This window comes from Thalassophryne amazonica, chromosome 10 (genome assembly GCF_902500255.1).
Source record: "Thalassophryne amazonica chromosome 10, fThaAma1.1, whole genome shotgun sequence".
NCBI lineage: Eukaryota > Metazoa > Chordata > Actinopteri > Batrachoidiformes > Batrachoididae > Thalassophryne > Thalassophryne amazonica.
Genome location: NC_047112.1, coordinates 58,083,136 through 58,088,988, shown reverse-complemented (window position 1 = coordinate 58,088,988; position 5,853 = coordinate 58,083,136). Strand labels below are relative to the sequence as shown.

Sequence of the window (5,853 nt, the reverse complement as noted above, 5' to 3'; positions counted from 1 at the left end):
AGACCCAGCCATGATCCATCTTCAATGCTCTTACTGAGGGAAGGAGGTTGTTTGCCAAAATCTCGCAATACATGACCCCATCCATCCTCCCTTCAATACGGTGCAGTCGTCCTGTCCCCTTTGCAGAAGAGCACCCCCAGAGTATGATGTTTCCACCCCATGCTTCACGGTTGGGATGGTTTTCTTGGGGTTGTTCTCGTCTTCTAAACATGGTAAGTGGAGTTGATTCCAAAAAGCTCTATTCTAAGCTCATCTGACCACATGACCTTCTCCCATGCCTCCTCTGGATCATCCAGATGGTCACTGGTGAACTTCAAATGGGCCTGGACATGTGCTGGCTTGAGCAGGGGGACCTTGCTGCCCTGTAGGATTTTAAACCATGACAGGATCATGTGTTACTAATGTAATCTTTGTTACTGTGGTCCCGATGTCTCTTCAGGTCATTGACCAGGTCCTCCTGTGTAGTTCTGAGCTTTCTCAGAATCATCCTTACCCCACAAAGTGAGATCTTGCATGGAATCCCAGACTGAGGGAGATTGACAGTCATCTTGTGTTTCTTCCACTTTCTAGTAAATAATCATAACAGTTGTTGTCTTCTACCAAGCTGCTTGCCTGTTGTCCTGTAGTCCATCCCAGCCTTGTGCAGGTCTACAGTTTTGTCCCTGGTGTCCTTAGACAGCTCTTTGGTCTTGGTTATGGTGGACAGGTTGGAGTGTGATTGAGTGTGTGAACAGGTGTCTTTTATACAAGTTCAAACAGGTGCAATTAATACAGGTAAAGAGTGCAGAATAAGAGGGCTTCTTAAAGAAAAATTAACAGGTCTGTGTGAGCCAGAATTCTTGCTGGTTGGTAGGTGTTCAAATACTTATTTGCAGCAGTAACATATAAAAAAAAATATTAAAAAAAATCATAATTGTGATTTCCGGATTTTTTTTTTTAGATTATGTCTCTCACAGTGGACATGCACCTAAGATAAAAAATTTCAGACCTCTCCATGATTTCTAAGTGGGAGAACTTGCAAAATCGCAGGGTGTTCAAATACTTATTTTCCTCACTGTACCTCGAGTGGCTAAAAGAGCTGGATTGAGCCAATCTGATGTACGATGGAGAAGAGAGGCACAGAGATGGAAAATTCCCACAGTAGAAAAGAAAGAGAAATGAAACACTGTCTTTGCACTGGAGTGTTAGTTGCATTTGTTCAAAAATGCAGCATGAAGAGAATGTCAAGTACCAGACAGGACAAACCACAGAGCAGAAAATGGGCACTGGGTTGTAGACAAAAAGTCTTTATTTCAGACTGACAACCACAAAACAATGAAGTCACAATTGCTTTGATGGTTTGGTGATGTGATAATCAGCTGACAGTTCTTCCTGGAGCAATGAGATGGCACCCCCGAGTAGCCTGACAAACCTCCTCCAAAAGGCCAACAACAAACTCCTGTGGAGGATTCTGTAGTACCTGAACCAGTTTCCCTCTTCAATAAATGATCCCACGTAGAAGCAGCAGAGAGCACTGTAGAGTCCACACAAGAAAAAAAAAAAATCTTATCTAATATCAGAGTCCCAAAAAACAAACAACAAAACTTCAGTCTTCACTATTTCCTGTCAAACAGGTCACAGCTGGTGAAGTTTAATTCTGTCCTCTCTGATACTGATACTCTGAAGCATAACTGGAGCCCCTCAGTTTTTATTTACATTGTATACCAATGACTGTCAGCTCCCAGCCAAGCCAGTATGTTGTTAAATTTTCAGACGACTCTGTAATACTTAGTCTGCTAAAAACTAATACCAATTTAAGTAGTCACAAATCTGGAGTGGACAGGTTTGTGGACTGGTGTGATGCCCACCAACTGCAGATGGTAACTTCCCAGTTCGTCTACTCCCATTTTGTGTACTCTCAGGAATGTAGAGTTGTGCCATTTCGTCTACTCTTGTATTTTCCTGATTTTTTCTTAATTATTTACAAGATTTTGAATTATAAGAGGTTGTAATGATTAGATAAACCAAAAATACCCCCAGTTTTCAAAATATTTTTTTCAGCATTTTTATTTAGAGTTAGGGTTAAAGGTTAAGCCCCGTTTACACATAGACGGTAAGATCTCCCGGAAGCGTCCCGGAAGAGATTTTGGCCCCTCTGGGCCGTCTTAGGGATCAAACGCCGTTGTTAACACCGGCGCACGGGGTGTGGTTTAGTTCTGGCTTCACCGGGAATCGTCGAAAAAATTATTCAACATGTCAAATAATTCCGGGAGCGCTCCCGGAGAATTGGCGTGACGACAGAGACAATGCGAACAACGGCGTTTGATACTTTTTAATCGCCGTTTCATCCTGCCCCTTCCTGTAGTGCTGCAGTTTCAACTGCCATTATCGGCGGCCGGCAGTGTATCCCTAACCAACGGCGTATAAAACGGCAATAGAGCCCACATCGGCGTACACAACTGCGTTTTAGCCGGCGACACAGCCAGACCAAACGGCGGCGCTAGCGGACATTACGCCGTTCTAAACGCCACCCCCCCCGGTTAAAACGGCGTTCCAAACGGCTGCCAGGCGGCGGTCAGTATAAAAATGCTAGCGCGCTACATGCAGGCCTCTTGACCAGAAGAAGACGGAAGAAGAACGACGCTCCAGGTATTTTTGCATCGATAAACAACGCTCCAGATATTTTTGCAGAGGAAAGAACGAGGCCCCAGATATTTCGACCGAGAAAAGAACGAGGCCCCAGATATTTCGACCGAGAAAAAAACGACGCTCCAGATATTTTGGCAGAGAAAAGAACAACGCTCCAGATATTTTGGCAGAGAAAGAATGAGGGTCCATTTGATTTTTGCAGAGATGGCTCCAAAGAAAGTTTGCAGCGGCAAGGAATTGAAGAAGGGAACCAAGAGGTTTGTTTCACAAGCAGTGGAGCAACATGTTGAGGAGGTGGAAAGGGAGGAAGAGGCTGTGGATGATCTCCCTCCCCCTGCAGAGGCCTGTATTCCTGCTGCTCCAGCTGCTCCAGCTCTTGAGCCAGGTGAATCCAGACAGCAGCCTGCTGGGGAAGAAGTGCACGTCCGGGCCAAGAAGGAGAAACTGCAGCTGACGAAGGGAAGGAGGACGAACAGTTGGTTGCAGACTTCTTCAACAGCCATCCCGTGTTCTGGGACACATTTTAGCATATTTTTCATATCTTGTTACTATCATGTCTCTCCACTGCACTTTCACTTTTCAATAATGCATTTTCTGATTTCTGTTCAACAGGGATACCCAGCAGAAGGGTCGCATGCTGGGAGACCTTGCCAGGACCCTCGCCACCACCTGCACGGCCCTGCAGACTTGAGTCCATGAGGACAGCATTCGGGAAGCTGTCCAAGCCCCATCCTTCCGGCGCCCAACCGAAAGCTGTCACGGAGAAGGAGGCATGGGTCCTGAGGAACTTCAGCTGCTGTGGGAAGCAGATCAAGCGCCAAAGGAGGAAGGTTGGGGTAAATATTGGTGACAAATTTGCCTTGTACATTTGCCATATGTTATTACTATATTGTTGCAGCTTTTACATGCCAATTGGTCTTCTGTTGCAGGATTTACCCACTGCTTCTGCCTCGACCTCCAGGAAGTGCGCCACCCCACCTTCGCCCATCACCAGTGATGAAGAGTCTGCTCCATTACAGGTCTTCAATGATGATGAGGTGTCCGATGCATCCACCCCCAAGAGGGACAGCAAGGGAGGGCCCTTCAAGGCAAGGTAGAGGGTTTCGGACACAGAGGAACTACTGGGTAAAGTAAGTATCAAACATTCCTTCATTTCCTTCCTCCACTTGCCACCTGGGTTTCCGCTTGTTGCATTTTCAGTTCGATAATGCATTTTCTAATTTCCCTTTGTGGATACACACACACACACACACACACACACACACACACACACACACACACACACACACACACACACACACACACACACACACACACACACACACACTCTCTCTCACACAAAAACACGCACACACACACACAACACTCTCTCTCACACGCACACACACACACACTCTCTCTCTCTCTCTCTCTCTCTCTCACACACACACACACACACACACACACACACACACACACACACACACACACACACACACACACACACACACACACACACACACACACACACTCTCTCTCTCTCTCTCTCTCTCTCTCTCTCTCTCTCTCTCTCTCACACACACACACACAAATCTCTAAATTATACTAATATTAGTTTCTCGTTCTGTTACAGCTGACTGACCAGATGATGGGCAGAATGGAGTCCCTGGAGGCTGCCCATGCCTGAGTTGGACCCCAGAACCCTGCAGACCAAAGGTCGCAGATGAGGTGGGCCGTCTTCAAGTCCTGGTATGAGCAGTCCCTAACCATGGATGACATACAGTTCCTGGATTTGGAGGCGGTGGTGAATGCTGAGCTGCACAAGTTCCGCAGGTGGCAGGCGATGCAGCAGCTTTCAGTAGGACCACGACCAGCACCACCGGCGTCACCCATGGCACCACAACCCCCACTTACTGCACCACACCCACACTCAGTGAGCTCAACATACCTAGGCTTAGGGCCCACGTCGTACCCGCACTACTACGCGAGTCAAGGCGGCCCTACCTATATGTACTCCAGCCCTTCCAAGGGCTATTGGAACGTCGGACCACCACCCACCCACGGCCAGCAGCACCCAGTACCAGTCTCCCAGTACCATACCCTCCACAATGTGTCATCCACACACCAGCCCGGGACATCTAACCAGCCGGCTGCATCCACCAGCGCAGCGAATGACAGCCTTGACATTCCGGAGTTTTCCACCTCAGGCGTGGAAAACATGTTGAAGGATATCGGCAAGGGGCTGAATATCAGTTCCAGCTCTCAGTGACATTTGTTCACTTTTGACATTTGTTCATTGTTTTTTTTGTTTGTTATTTGTTATGTTTTTTTTTGGGGGGGGGGGGTTTATGGGCTATTTCTTATGGTATCTGTAGGTGCTGTGTCTTGATTGTTTATTAAAATATTTTTGAAAACTTATTAAAGTATATATATTAATTGATGGTAAGAGGTTGTGACAAAAATTGTGAAATGGTGTCATGCCCAGTGAAATACTGCGAAAAGTGTCATCCCCATCTCACACACACACACACACACACACACACACACACACACACACACACACACACACACACACACACACACACACACACACACACGCGCACACACACACACACAAAACTCTCACATGCACACGCGCACACACACACACACACACACACACACACACACACACACACACACACACACACACACACACACACACACACACACACACACACACACAACTGTATGAAAAGTACATTGAACATACTGTATTTACATACTTTATTTACACATTATTAACATCACCAGATAACATGTGTAAACTAAATTGCAAAAATTACACAACATTCACAAGAAAAAAGAACCACTTGCTGGGGCAATACTTGCATTTCTTGTGCGCCCACTTTCAAAGGACATGGTAAAGGTAAAAGGTTCAAAGGTAAAAGATTGTGACAAAAATTGTTTGTGAAAAAGTGTCATCCCAAGTGAAAAAGTAGAGGGAAAACATTCTGAAATGGTGTCATGCCCAGTGAAATACTGCGAAAAGTGTCATCCCCATCTCTCTCTCACACACACACACACACACACACACACACACACACACACACACACACACACACACACACACACACACACACACACACACACAAAACTCTCTCACGCACGCACACACACACACACACACACACACACACACACACACACACACACACACACACACACACACACACACAACTGTATGAAAAGTACATTGAACATACT

At 46.2% G+C, this 5,853-nt stretch overlaps 1 long non-coding RNA gene across 1 annotated transcript; it reads left to right on the top strand.

The window, feature by feature from the left end:
• Positions 1-991: 991 nt before the first annotated feature.
• On the top strand, positions 992-4,860 carry LOC117519529. Its single transcript, XR_004563330.1, has 3 exons — positions 992-3,464; positions 3,558-3,758; positions 4,241-4,860. It is a non-coding gene; the product is annotated as an uncharacterized LOC117519529 (long non-coding RNA).
• The last annotated feature ends 993 nt before the right edge of the window (positions 4,861-5,853 follow it).